Source organism: Lycium barbarum, chromosome 4 (genome assembly GCF_019175385.1).
Source record: "Lycium barbarum isolate Lr01 chromosome 4, ASM1917538v2, whole genome shotgun sequence".
In the NCBI taxonomy this organism is placed as follows: domain Eukaryota; kingdom Viridiplantae; phylum Streptophyta; class Magnoliopsida; order Solanales; family Solanaceae; genus Lycium; species Lycium barbarum.
In genome coordinates this window covers 123,041,061-123,055,091 of record NC_083340.1, presented here as the reverse complement: position 1 = coordinate 123,055,091, position 14,031 = coordinate 123,041,061, and positions in this window count along the sequence as shown.

The following is a 14,031-nucleotide window of genomic DNA, read 5'->3' as shown; positions in this document are numbered from 1 at the left end:
GAAAAATTTGACGGCAATTAAGAAAAAAAGAAAGGAATTAGTGGAGAATTCATATATAGAGGTACAATTTTTATAGTTTTTGTTATTTTTGATTTATTGGTAGGGTCTTGATTTTTAAGCAAATCTACTAGAATTTTATATATCTTTATATATAAAACATCATCATAAATGTTGACATCCAACTTTGTCCCTCCTTTATTTCAATTTATTTCTTTGAGCTTCTAAATTTATTGACGAGCTGAACATTTTATTTTCACTATCACTAATTTTCACTACTTTACTATCAACATTACGAGCATTTACTTTATCACAATTTTTAATGGCTCGTCATCATTTTGTTTTCGGATTTTTTGTACTCGTTAAATTAATTATACCTTATTAAATCCTTTATTTTTACATGTTATCACTAATTATCATAGTAAATAAGTGTACTAGTTATTAAATTAGAAGTTCAAAAATAATTAAATAAAAGAGAAGGGTCAATATTTTTCAGCTAAATTAATGGCCCAAAACACAAACACAATATTCACCAATTCAGACCAGCCCACATCATTCCCCTACCCAAAATAATCCAGCCCACCAACTAAAATACCCAACAGACCAGCCCATTACCCATTCAATACCCGACCCGGTCCGCTTCATTCCATTTTTTTTCACCCTTAAACCCTTCAGCTGCCTCTTTCCTTTTCCTTTCCCTCTTTCCCTTTCTCTTCACTCTTTCTCCTCTCCCTACGCTCCTCCTACGCTCCCCCCGCTCCTCTCTTTCCCTTTTTCATCATCACCGCCGCACCCCGCTCCTCCACTCACCTCAAATTTCCCTATAAAAAAGAGGACGGAGCATTTCTTTAGAGGAGGGGAGAACGGGGGATTTTTTTTTTGGACGACATTCAACATTTTTCTATCTTTAATTACTACTCTAAATCTGGAATTCGTTCGAATTCTGTTCTGTTTCAATTCTTTGGCAGCCACTTCAACCATTCCTAATTATTTTTTACATATTTCAATCGCTATACTTGGGAATACCCATTTGAAAATTAAGTCGTTTTACTCTTTCGGCTTGTTACTTTAAGATCGAGCGTAGATTCGAGACCTCGAGACCCCGTTCACTGCACCTACAAAAGGTCAGTAAACCTTTTCCTTTTCTTTATTTTTTTAAGTATTTGGTGTGTTTAGTTTAATTTGTGTTCGTGTGTAGTTAACAGCTGTGTCAATGGTCGTTTAGTTTAGTCTAGTCGAACTTAGTCTTAGTTAATATAGCGTAGCATCAATTAATCATGTAGTTAGTTTAAATAATCATGCATGTTAAATTTGCTCGTTTATTAATCCTTGCTATGTGTCAGTATAGCCTTGAATCTGGTTAGTAATCATCAAATATGTATTAAGTAAGTTGGAGTCATTATCATGCTTATAGGATGGTCGATACTAACTGAGCATGCGCTTGTTTAGATATCTGTTAGTTCATTTAGATGCTTAGTGTGGCTCAGTGTAACATAGCCAGTCTAACGGTTTCCATGTGTGTTTAAACATTAGTTTAAATAAGTCCCCATTCAACCTAGTTTCATTCTCGATTAAATATTTAGTTTCCTCATCATAGTGTTGCTTTCGTTCAATTCTATTTGTTTTAAAATTCCTGTAGCTTAGTTCTGTTTTAATTTTAATTCTGCTTTATTATGTAATCCTCTTCCCCTTTTCATTTTGCTTCAATTACGTTCTATGTGGAATTATAAAATCATCTGGAAGCTGTTGAAATTAGTGGTAGATATGGTTGTGATATGTTAGGGATCTTAGTTTCTTTCTTGCGTGGAGTCAATATTTTAATTTTGAAACTATAAAGAGAGGCTTGAATGGTTGTCTGATGATATTACAAACTCCTATCTGTTCGTCTTCCCAGTTTTCTAAGACTATTTCAAGATCATTTAGTGTTCAAATTTGAAGTGAAGTGCAACCTATATGATAACTTAACTCTAGACTATCAAGAATCAATCTTTCTTCTAAAAAATGTGGAACATATTCCATCTCTATCTCTATTCCTAGGTAACTGTAATGTTGATTTCTGAAGTGTCTGTTGACTCGTATAATTTTCAACACCAAGTTGATTCTCTCTTTTTGACCAAACAAAGATTTATTCTTGTTGAAGCATTTGTGGTTACAAATCAGTCTGGTTGAGTTCGACAGTGCCCTTTGTTTTAATTTTCTTCACTATCCTGTTCAGAAAGCATGTTGATGAAGTTTGTAGTCTGCATCTCCTCTTACTTTGCCTTAAGTTTCATTTTTAGTATTTAGTGCAAATATCCTCCATGTGTGATAGAACGTTCTCAGATTAAGCATAAATATCTTAAGTATTAGAAGAGGAAGATTTAATTCATTTTGGATTCTCAAACTAACAGATCATTAGTAAACTGGAGAATTTTAATCACTCTACACTATTCTTAAGTCTCTGATTGCTTTGAAAAATGAAACTAAGTGTTTTCCTAATCTACAATAGTCCCCTATCTATAAGGCTTTGATTCACTGTTTCTTTTCCTGGAGCCAAAAACTGCCTTGCCTGATAAACATTTGGCCTTGAAAAGATGAGTGGGAGACCTTTCAACTAGTTTGGTTGAAATAAGATGCTAATGGGTCAAGCTAGCTGTAAGATAAAGGGCAAACTTTTGGGAGTGGTTTAGCCTCCTCCAATAGCATGTCATGCCTAAGGTTCTAGAAACCTTTTGACCTTGTGCGGCATTAGAAATGTGGATGGCGGTAGCCCTTTCTATGTCCTGAATCTTTTAAGCCTGGCATTTTATGTCATATATATGTGTGGTTCCCTCTCTTAAATAATCTTACTCTTCGTTATAGATGAACTGAAAACAACCTCCCATAAGGATTTGTCATGCCTTCAATTAACGTGTTTCCTTTCATGTCTCCAGTTATTTTGTTTGTTAAGCCTGATCAAGTGAATACAGTTGGCAGTTTGTTCTCTTAAAAGTGAACTAAGAAGTATAACTATAATAAATATAAAAGAATTTGATAGTTTTGAGCTTGTTCTTTTTTTTACATTTCTATGTAAAAAAAAATACTCATCCTTTACCCCTTTCTTACTTTGCATGAACTGGGAATTTCAAATTCTAAATGCTATTAAGAGACTGCATTTTGGCGGTGCAAAACAATGCACCTGCTGCTGCACTTTGCTATGCTTTAACTACTGTTGTACATTGATGTTGTTTAGCCTTATTGAGCTGCTCTGCTGTTGCATCCTTTGAGACACAAGTTCCTGTGTAGTTGCTGCACTTTTGTGCCCATCTTCGTTGCATTATGAGCCATTTCGTGGTTGCATATGGATGCAAACTTTAGCAGCTCTTACATTGTGGCTGTAACTTTAAGCCAACGTGTGCAACATCGGGAAAACGGAGGCAAAGGCTTTCTAATATTAACCTTCTATACATCCTTATGAATGCATATACATGAGATATATCTAAATATACACAGTATATACATAATCTACCGATTTGTTTTGAGTGTATATTTTACATGTTTAGTCTTATTTATTAATCACATACTAATCCTTTTCTTTTCATTTCTTATGCATGACTATCGAACACGAGCCCCTCGGACTCGTCTCCTTCCGCACTTGGCGTTGGGCTAAAGCCCAACACAACTCCTCTCGAGTCAGCCCCTTATAGTAGCAGCCAATCCGCAGCCAAACAAGGAAATAAAAATCTGGGCCTAAGCCCAATAAACGTGAACAGCAACAGTCCTCAATGGGTTGAGCCCCTTTCAATCATTTTACTCTCCTTTTTATTTTATTTTGTGCATTTAATTTGTAATTACATGACTAACACTTTATTTGTTTTATTTGCTTAGATTAGGCGAGCCTTAGCGGAATTAGTGGGTTTTAGCAAAATGGGTAGGAAGAAACAATAATTAATTCCTTAGTTTCGTTTTCTTCTTCCATATTAATTTATTTATAGTGTCTATAATATTTATCTATGTTAAAGCCATTGATTTCCAAGGACGAAGCCATAAGCACATATTTTGAATTAAGATCGTGTTTTCATTCTTACTGTATTAGAAATTTCAAAACATCACTAATACGCAGATATAAATTCAAGTATATTTTATGAATGCATTTTCCAATCATGCATATTTTAGCCCGAATAACGCTAAATAAGAGTGATAAAAAAATAGAAAGAAATTCATGGCCTTTTCATCATATTTAAGAATATAAGTCTAGGCATTTCTACACCATCATATTCATATAATATAATTTTTTTTATCTAAAGATCACATTTGTCAAATCATCCTTTTAAAAAGCTATTATTCATAGGCAAATTATCCTATTTTCTACGAATCTTATTTTTTGAATAACATTATTATATTTTTCATTTAAGGCCTTAGCAAAATCTTTAAGTTTCATTTTAACATTTAGAATCTTCTTTTATGCAAATTATTATGTTTCTACAAGTATTATTTTAAACAACACTATTACCCTTTCGTTTAAAACCTTAACAACGTTTATGAGTCGTGTTTTCAAAATAGCATTAGAAGTACTCTTTTATACAAATTATTATTTTCTACAAGTCCTATTTCAAATAGCATTCTTAAATGGCTATTTACCACTTTAGTTATATTTACAAAGCTATGTTCTTTTCTATAATACTATATTTACACTTAGCCTAACTAATCATAAGTCTGGTCGGTTAACCATTGTTAATGGGTCTTAAAGGATGCCTAATACCTTCCCTTTAGACTAATTGAACCCTTACCTAGAATCTTAAGTTTCGCAGACCTTAAACAGAGCTAACTTTAGAAAATAACTTTAATAAACTTTAGGTGTCCTAATTCACCATAAATAATTAGGTGGCGACTCCTTAAAACAAATAAACAAAAAATAGGAATCACCAATATGTTGTACTCTGCTTTAACTCGGTTAAAATGGGGTATGACAATAAATGTAGCCAATAAAATGCGCAAAGTTAAACTAACGACCAACTAAGGACTTATAGCATGTCCTAATTTGATACTACCATTTGCTAAGCTATAAATGTGATAATCACCTAAAAGGAATGAACAAAAAAAATAGTAAAATAAACATTTTATCAAGAATGTTTGAAATCCAAAAAACTTTTGAGCACAAAATGATAAATAAATAAAAAAAAAATATATGACCCTTGGCAGTGATGTTTGGAGGCCTCGCGCCTAGATCGCAGTTGTTGGGGCGCTTGGTGCGCCTCGCGCTCTGCTTGTATTCATATTTTAGTGGCTCATGTACTCATGACCAGGGGCGGACCCACCTGGTTGCAAGAGGGTTCAGTTGAACCCACTTCGTTCGGAAAAAATATTATTTTGACATGTTAATTTGGCTGACAAAACGAAATATTAAGCTATTTGAAAACAATGAACCCACTCGACGCAAGCGGAAGTTGTAGTGTAGCGGTCCAAGTGGTTTCAAAGTCCTCTTGTGGTTGGTCTCATGTTCGATTCTCAGTGAAGGTTGCTTAGCATAAAATTTTTGATGCCAACTTTTTTGATACGATACTCATACGTAATTACCTGAATCTTTGTTTGTGACACTACTTTTGATATAGTACTTATGCTCCATTACTTTACTTATGGTTTATTGTTATAATAAGATTAGTATTCGTATTTTATTTGTGATTTTACTATGTTGAGAAATCATTTATTTATTTATTTATTGTGTTTCGTTAGCCTAATAGGCTGCTTTTTGCTTTAAAAAAATAAGATAAGGTTAGGTTACTTCTTGTTTCAAAATTGATCATTCATTATTATAGTTCTAATTTTGTGCTTTATGTTGTTAAATTTTGTGATTAATTAAAAATAATATCAAATTATAAATCTCAAAATTGAATGCTTAAAAATATAATATAAAATATGAAGATGCATAATGACTGAAACTTAATGAATTTTTATTGAATATTTATGTGTTTGAGAATATACATTGTGAAACTATTTAAACTAATAATATGATTTAAGAAGTTTGTAACTTGTAACATGCATTTTTCTTTTTTGAAAAGTGGTGTAATATCTTTGTCGCTTTGTTGATCCGTTAGTAATATAAGCATAAACTAAAAACTACATTGGTGTTAGACCACATTGTAAAACCAAATATGATGATTAGCATGAAAATTAAAAGCACATTTACTGTCTTAATGGTGCTCATTTATAGTGTCTAAAGTTGCTATTAGTATCAACTATTACTACAATTTTGTCGCTGGTTGAATCCACTTGTTCAATTTTCTGGGTCCGCCAAAATGCTCATGACATCTCAGGTTTTGGGGTATACACGTTTATTTTCGTATTTATGATTATGGGACTTCCGCTTATGACTTATTTAATGTTCTCATATTTACTTTTCCGCTAATTTGATAAAAGTGGTTCACCTACCAGATTGGGTGTTGGTGTCATCACGCTATATTAGATTTTTGAATCGTGATATGAACTCTAAGTTAAATCATATTTATTGATAAACATATTGTCTTACTTTTGCAAAACGAATAAAAAGTTACAACAAAAGGATCAACATAGAAGCAAAATTAGGTAATATTTAGTAGTATTTCTTTATCTTAATTTACTCCTCTCCAAACTTACATTCATAAACACATCGACAACGAAAATGTTTACCAATGGGTTCACAATATCCTACGATTATATCCTTGTCTGGAAATGCAACTTTCGAACACCATAGGAAGCATGTGTCTGGAGGTGAGGAGCCAATCTTACAATAGTCAATACCCCATGGTACATTGCATACTTTTCCTATTTTTCCTTCAGCAAACGATACAATTCCATACTCTGCATAAAAATGAAGTGCATATCTCTTAACAATTGGCTAAGAAAAATACAACAGTTAACAATCATAAATAACATTAAGAAAACCAAAATGAAAGATATATAATTTATATGGGTAAAAGAGTGCATATTGTTAAAGCCTCATTTGTTTTTATTATGATTAAGACATCTGAATACACATATGAATATTAAGATATCCATTAAGATTTAGATGTCTGAATGTGAATAAACATCTGAATATTAAGATGTTGTATTAAGCTATGGAAAATAATTAAGATTAATCATTTTCTCAACATCTGAATGCATAAAACTTATGTATATGTAAAAATTAATAAATATACTATTTAAATAAAATATTAAATTAATATAAGTCAAGGAATTATTTTTAAAATTACATGGCAGGTTGTGGTGGTGATGGCTAGCGGTGGCTGTGGTGCCAATTAGTGATGATGTTGGTTGATGGTGGTGGTTTGGGGTATTCATGGTTCGGTTTGAGTCTAAAAGATAACTAAATCAATTTAGTCGGTTTTTCAAATGTTAGAATCAAATCAAATCAATTAAGTCGATTTTTCATTGCTTCGGTTTTTGTCGGGTTTTTGTTTTTTTGTCGGTTTTTAGTTAAATATATAACAATATAAGCCAAAGCACACATTAAATTGACTATTTTCTAGCATAATACTACCAAATCAATTACTCCTATTTGAGAAAAGAAAGAAATATAAATCTAATCAAGTTATATATGTACTTTCTCCAAAAATTTGTGTGCATCATCTTAGAATTGAGCCATTTTCAAGGAACATAAAAAAAAAAAGTTCTTACAATGAATTTGTTTTTGTGCAATAAATTAAATTCTAGTTGTGATATACTGAGATATCTTGATGAATAATTAAAGGACTCAAAAACAATTTATTTTGAACAAGAAATAGATTCTTAGAATTATCAAAATAAAAAATAAAAACAAATCAAAATATAAAGTAAATACAAAAATTGGATTACTATAAAGGCAAAAACATAGATTTTGAATCAGTAGTGCAAAAGATTAATATCGTAAAATTTCAAACTCTCTCTCTCTCTCTCTCTCTCTCTCTCTCTATATATATATATATATATATAATCAAATCAAATTTTGTCGGTTTATAAAATGAAAAACCAAAACCAAATCAAATAAAAAAGTGTCGGTTTTGTTCTTCGATTTGATTCGATTTTCAGTTTGGTTTGATTTTTCGATTTTCCGTGAACACCCCTAGTGGTGGTTGTGGCTAGTGGTGAAACTAACAGGTAGCAATGGTTAATAGTGATGGTAGTTTGTGGTGACGACTGGTTATTATGATAGATGATTGCGATAGCTAACGATGGCTATGAACGATGACAATGGTTTGCAATATATAGTGGAGGTTGCTAGTTGATGGTAGTGAGTACTGACAATAGTGATTGGTGGTTGTTGTGGTCATGGTGGTTGGTTTTGATGATTATAAATAGTGGCTAGCAGTGATGACGACTGACTGTGGTGATTGGTGGTGGCGGTGGTTGTGGCTGAGGATAGTGGTTGTGGGGTGTGGTTTATTGATAATAATGTGCGGCAATAGTTAGGGGTGAAAGTGAATAAAGTTGTTGTGAATTATCATCTATGTATAAATCCTTGAATGGACATCTTATTGATATTACTCCCTCCCTCTTAATTTATGTGGCACCATTTGGCGTGGCATGGGGTTTAATAAAGAAAGGAAGACTTTCAAAAATTTTGGTCCAAAACTAGTCTTAGATATTTATGTGGTTATAAATCATCTCATAAATTAAAATTTTCTAAATATAGAAAGGTGGCTTCTTTTTAGGACAGATTAAAAAGAAAAGTGTACCGCATAAATCGGGACAGAGGGAATAATTGTTATAAATCTCCATCTGACTATTCAAACTCATTAGGTGGTTTTAAGATAAAATGAAAAAATAAATACACTTGATCATTAAGATCTAAACGGTTATGATTCAAACTTGAAAAACCAAACATACTTAATTAATGAAATCTGAATCATTCATAATAAAAATTTCATAAAAACATATAAATCTTAGTAGAAATTATTGTTAGGTCATATAAAAAATGAAGTATCATAAAAGAATATTAGGAGAGAAAAATTCAAAGTTTTGAGCAAAAAGGGACAACTTTTTGTTGTTGTGAAAATTAAGAAACAAATAGAATCTGTAAAGTTGCCAAAAGAAAATTTCACCTTAAATCCCCTCCCTCAAAACACACATGGGAAGGATTCTGCGGCATAAATGAATTAAAAATAATTTAATGTATAAGAAGGAAGATGAATGTGGTATCCTAAAAATTATAATCTGAATTATGTTTTTCAAAAAGACTGTCATTTCATTCTTTCACGTAAATAGTTTTAGTTGTCACGTAAATAGTGACATCTTTTTTTTCATGGTTCTTTGATTAGTCTAACAAGAAAATCAGTACCTGATGCAACAGCAACAAGGACAGTCATAACCAATACCGATTTCAAGAGATTTGCCATTTTCAATCCCAAAGCAATTTGCAACAAATCAAAATCACTTTTTTCTTATACTTAGAAAGTCTTAGTCTGAATTATGCTTGTCCAAATGGCAAGCAGTTATATATGTGTGTATTTTCCCTTAATAAAATGGGAATAAAGCATTTAAATACAATTAATAATTTGTACAATTGATTTCTCTACAGGCCAAAGATGTAATCTTGTAATCTCATTTTATATAATCAAATGTTAGACAATTAAGACAATCTTAATTTATTGCCAAATGTGTATTAAATCTTTTAGTATAAAAATGTCATATCTTAAATGTAATCTTTTGGTTATGTTAGATTATAGCCTTAACTGCATTCCATACTTAGCCTATTGTCATGTTCCATATAGTAAGCATGTGTAGGACACCATCTAGTATTGAAAGCCTCTGAATGAATGAAAGGTCAAACAGTGGTCTTGAACATGCCTCGCTTAGGAAAGAATGTCACCGTCCCTAACAGCTTGCCTATATATGCCTAAAACTGTCAATCTAAGAGCATGTGCTCATTACTCGTTTACAAATTTGCTCAAGTGACCTTGCCTTTTTTTTTTTTTTTTTTTTTATAAATTATTGAGTACTTGTTGGTTGAAATGGCCATGGTCTTAATAGATCTTTATGATTAAGTCTCTATGACTGCATACTAAAGTGATTAGTGTCTCAGATCAATTTCCCCTTTTCTTTGTGAATTTTATGTGTGAAGTTTGAATGAATTAAAAAAAGAAAAGGAAAACCCTTTTTCTTTACTGCTTAGTTAACAACGTGGTGTTCCTTGCTAGCCCAAGCAATTGTTTATGTGAAGTATTGAGGTGATTTTGATTTTTTGCTTGTGAACAAGTTGGGACTTGTTGATTGCTTTGAGTTTGCATATTAGAACTTGTCTTCATGCCATGAAGCATGATATTTAGCATGGTTGAGTGTTGTATGTTGCCTTACATGATAGTTTACCTTGCTTGATTGGTTTCTCGTCCAAGTCTGAGTCTTTGTGAATTGAATGAAATTGATGGAGTTTGCTCATCACCGATTTGGGTCACATCAAGATACTTGGATGTTTTTTTTTTAATTTAATTCCAGAGCTGTGCTGGCCTTTGAACTATCTTTTAGGGTGAAGAACTATCTTTTAGGGTGAAATATAAGAATAACAACATGAATTCTCTTTCCCTTTGTTGCGTATTGAATTTACTCAGTGCTGGTTATTTCTCATGTTCTCCATTTGACCTGTTTTTGAGTTATGATATACCTCGAAATATACATGGTATACAACCTTAGTATACACTAAGTGTATATAAGAGTCATATAGCTATGTATATCCTTCAGGTATACCATGGGGAGTCTGAATGTTATATGTATATCAGCCTTCGCATAAGTTTGTATGAGTGTCAAGTTGGCATATTCAAATGTATAAGGCTTACATATTAAGAGGGGGAATATATATGTCAGTTGAGCCCATTACGTAAGTGGGCTGACATTCTCGGTAGAAAATCTAATAGTTATAAAGAATTGGGTTTGATTGTGCTATGTTCATGTGGTTGTACATATTTGGGCCTGTTATTGTCAAGTGCAACTGACTATAATACATTATTAAAAATTTTAAAAAGAGGCATGTAAGGTATTTAAAGTATTATGCATATAACATTCAGCTGTTTCACGGGGGGTGGGCGTGGGGTTGAGGATTTGAGTCAGGTAAGTAGTAGAACCCCAGATCGTGGATGAACCCAAGTGCACTAGATTTCTAACCCAAACGAATGTTGGAGAAAAAAGAAAGTGTTTGTCCTTTCCATGGAGAGAAGATGAAGAAATAGAGCTGTGAAAAAGAAGAGGTTGCCAGGTCTGGTCGATACTCAAAAGACAGAAGATGGAGTAGCAGAGAAGAGAGCTTTAGAAATTCGAAAATGTCAAGTGAAGTGTTGACGAAGAAAAAGTAGAGCATATATTAGCTTCGAAAAGGTAAAAGGTCATGATTACCTCGGCGACCGGTTCGGCTCAATCAGAAGTATTCATTTGATTTCCCGTAAAAAATTGAAGAACTTTTCAACTTCAAGGGCACAATATAGTGGATATCAGGAAAGTACGAGACTATCTTTATGGGGAAAAACTTGGTCTTAACATGTGGGTGAATAAGGAGATAACACTCATGGAATAGAGATATTACAAGCGTGGCTCTGTAGGGGAAAGTATGGTCTTAACATGTGAACCAGTATGGGGTGGTTGGTCTTATCCGTCGAGGATCCGGAGCCATGGTACAGGACCGCCTAGCTTTGAAGACACAACATCGGAATACAACAGTGGTCAATCCGGATAAGCTAATTTCACAACCGTTTCCTAAGAATCCAGGATCTACTTCAACATTTTCGGTGCAGATATGAATCTTTATGGGGTTGAGAATCAAGGAAGACGTTCCATAATGTTAGGCTATAAAAAACACTCCTTCTCCTCAGTTGTATCTCATATTATTTTTCATCACTACTACAATTCTATTATTCCATTGCTGTTCTAAAGCTATCAAGCACAATTTCACCAAATTACTATTTCGCAGAGACATTGGCAAACAACTACCCCGGAGACATCACTTGAATAAGAATTCCTTACTCTATTTCTCTTGTGCATCTTGTCCATTATTTTAGTTATAATATTCTATTATTATTATCTATCAAATTAGAATTAAGAACATCATTGTTTGGTCATATTCATCTGCTTGTCCTTAAAGAACTTAAAGAAGAAGAAACAACAACAACATACCCAGTAAATCCCACAATGTGGGGTCTGGGGAGGGTAAAGTGTACGCAGACCTTACCCCTATCTCGAAAGATAGGAAGGCTGTTTCCGAATGACCATCGGCTCAAGAGAAAACACAACGAGAAAGGTTAGATAAGCACAAGCAGTTCAAAGCAAAATGTAAATAAAACTAAAGAAAGCGAATAAGTCAAAATAGAGCGGTCTGAAAAAAAAGAGCAGTAGCTACCACAGATAAACAAGATAATCAAAGTACAAGAAACAACATATAGTAGCAAGAAACAAAGGACAATAGACTATAGATCGAAACAACGACTACCTACTGGCCTTCTACCCTAATCTGAGTCCTCAAAAACCTCCTATCTAAGGTCATGTCCTCGGTAAACTGAACCTGCGCCATGTCCTGTCTCAGCACCTCTCCCCAATACTTTTTCGGCCTATCCCTACCTCTTCTGAAACCATACATAGCTAACCTCTCACACCTCCGCACTGGGGCATATGTGCCTTTCTTCCTTACATTCCCAAACCATCTCAACCTCGCTTCCCTCATCTTGTCCTCCACTGATGCTACTCCAACCTTATCCCTGATATCTTCATTCCTAATCCTATCTCGCCTGGTGTGCCCACACATCCATCGCAACATTCTCATTTCTGCAACTTTCATCTTTTGGACGTGAGAGCTCTTGACTGCCCAACACTCTGCCCCGTACAACAAAGTCGGTCTCACAACCACTTTGTAGAACCTGCCTTTAAGTTTTGGTGGCACCTTCTTATCACACAGCACTCCTGAAGCAAGCCTCCATTTCATCCACCCTGCGCCAATACGATGTGAGACATCATCGTCAATATCCCCATTTTCTTTAAAGAAGAAGAAGCGACAAAAATAATTTAGTCCATTCATTATATACCTTTGATATTTTTTCACCTCATTTTTGTTCTATGTTATTTTATGTTTTGTCGATGAAATATTTAAATTGCTAGCTTTTCTTAGTTTGCATTGTGGGAATAGAAGGTATGAGTGTGATCAATTTTCAAGCACTGTGTATTTTGGGAGTTCTTCGTATATTTGAAATTTTTGGTATTCAACTTATGTTCTCTTATATTTTCATCGAAAAATAACTTTTAGTTAAATTAGTGAGTACATTAAATATTTACCTATTTCAAGTTCAATTTCAGATTTTTATTGTAGTTAATTCATTTATAACTTTTCTTCTAAATTTGGTAATATTCTAATTAATTTTCACTTATTTAAGTTTTCAAACATTAAGAAATTTCCAATTAAAATTAAAATTTTGGATTTGATTAATGTTAATGCACATGGAAAGCTTGAATTTTTACTGTTTTAATTCTTTAAAACATTTCTATTCAAGTTAAATTTCATACTTGTTTTCTGTTAATGCAAGGCGCATAATTGATTCGGGCAATAACATTTGAAATATTCCAATGCATAATTGGTGTTTCTTCAAACTATATTCACACTTTCTGACCATAATTGGTAAATTTATAAAGTGTGTTAAAAATATTTACTTCTTAAGCTTAAAATATTAGATTTGTTTAACTACTTTCTATTATAGAATTTGGTTAGAAATTTACTGCGAAAATGTTTTTGATGCATATAAATAGTGTCATGATATTCCATTTCTCATAAGTATCATTTCTTCAAAAAACATATAAATTCGTCAATAAACTTTTATTTTATTCTTATTCCATATAATTTTAGTCATGGAGAATAGGCAGACAAGAGGGCGGCAAAAGATTCCAATGTCAAAAATAGAAAACGAAGATGATCGCTGTGTGACATTTTCCAAACGTCGCTCGGGTCTATACAAAAAGGCAAGCGAACTTGTTGCGTTGTGCGATGTGGACATTGGAATAATATTCTTTTCCCCTACAGGTAAACCTTACTCATTTCTCCACCCTACAGCTGAAGCGGTCATTGATCGTTTTTTAAATCCCAACTCACAATTAAGT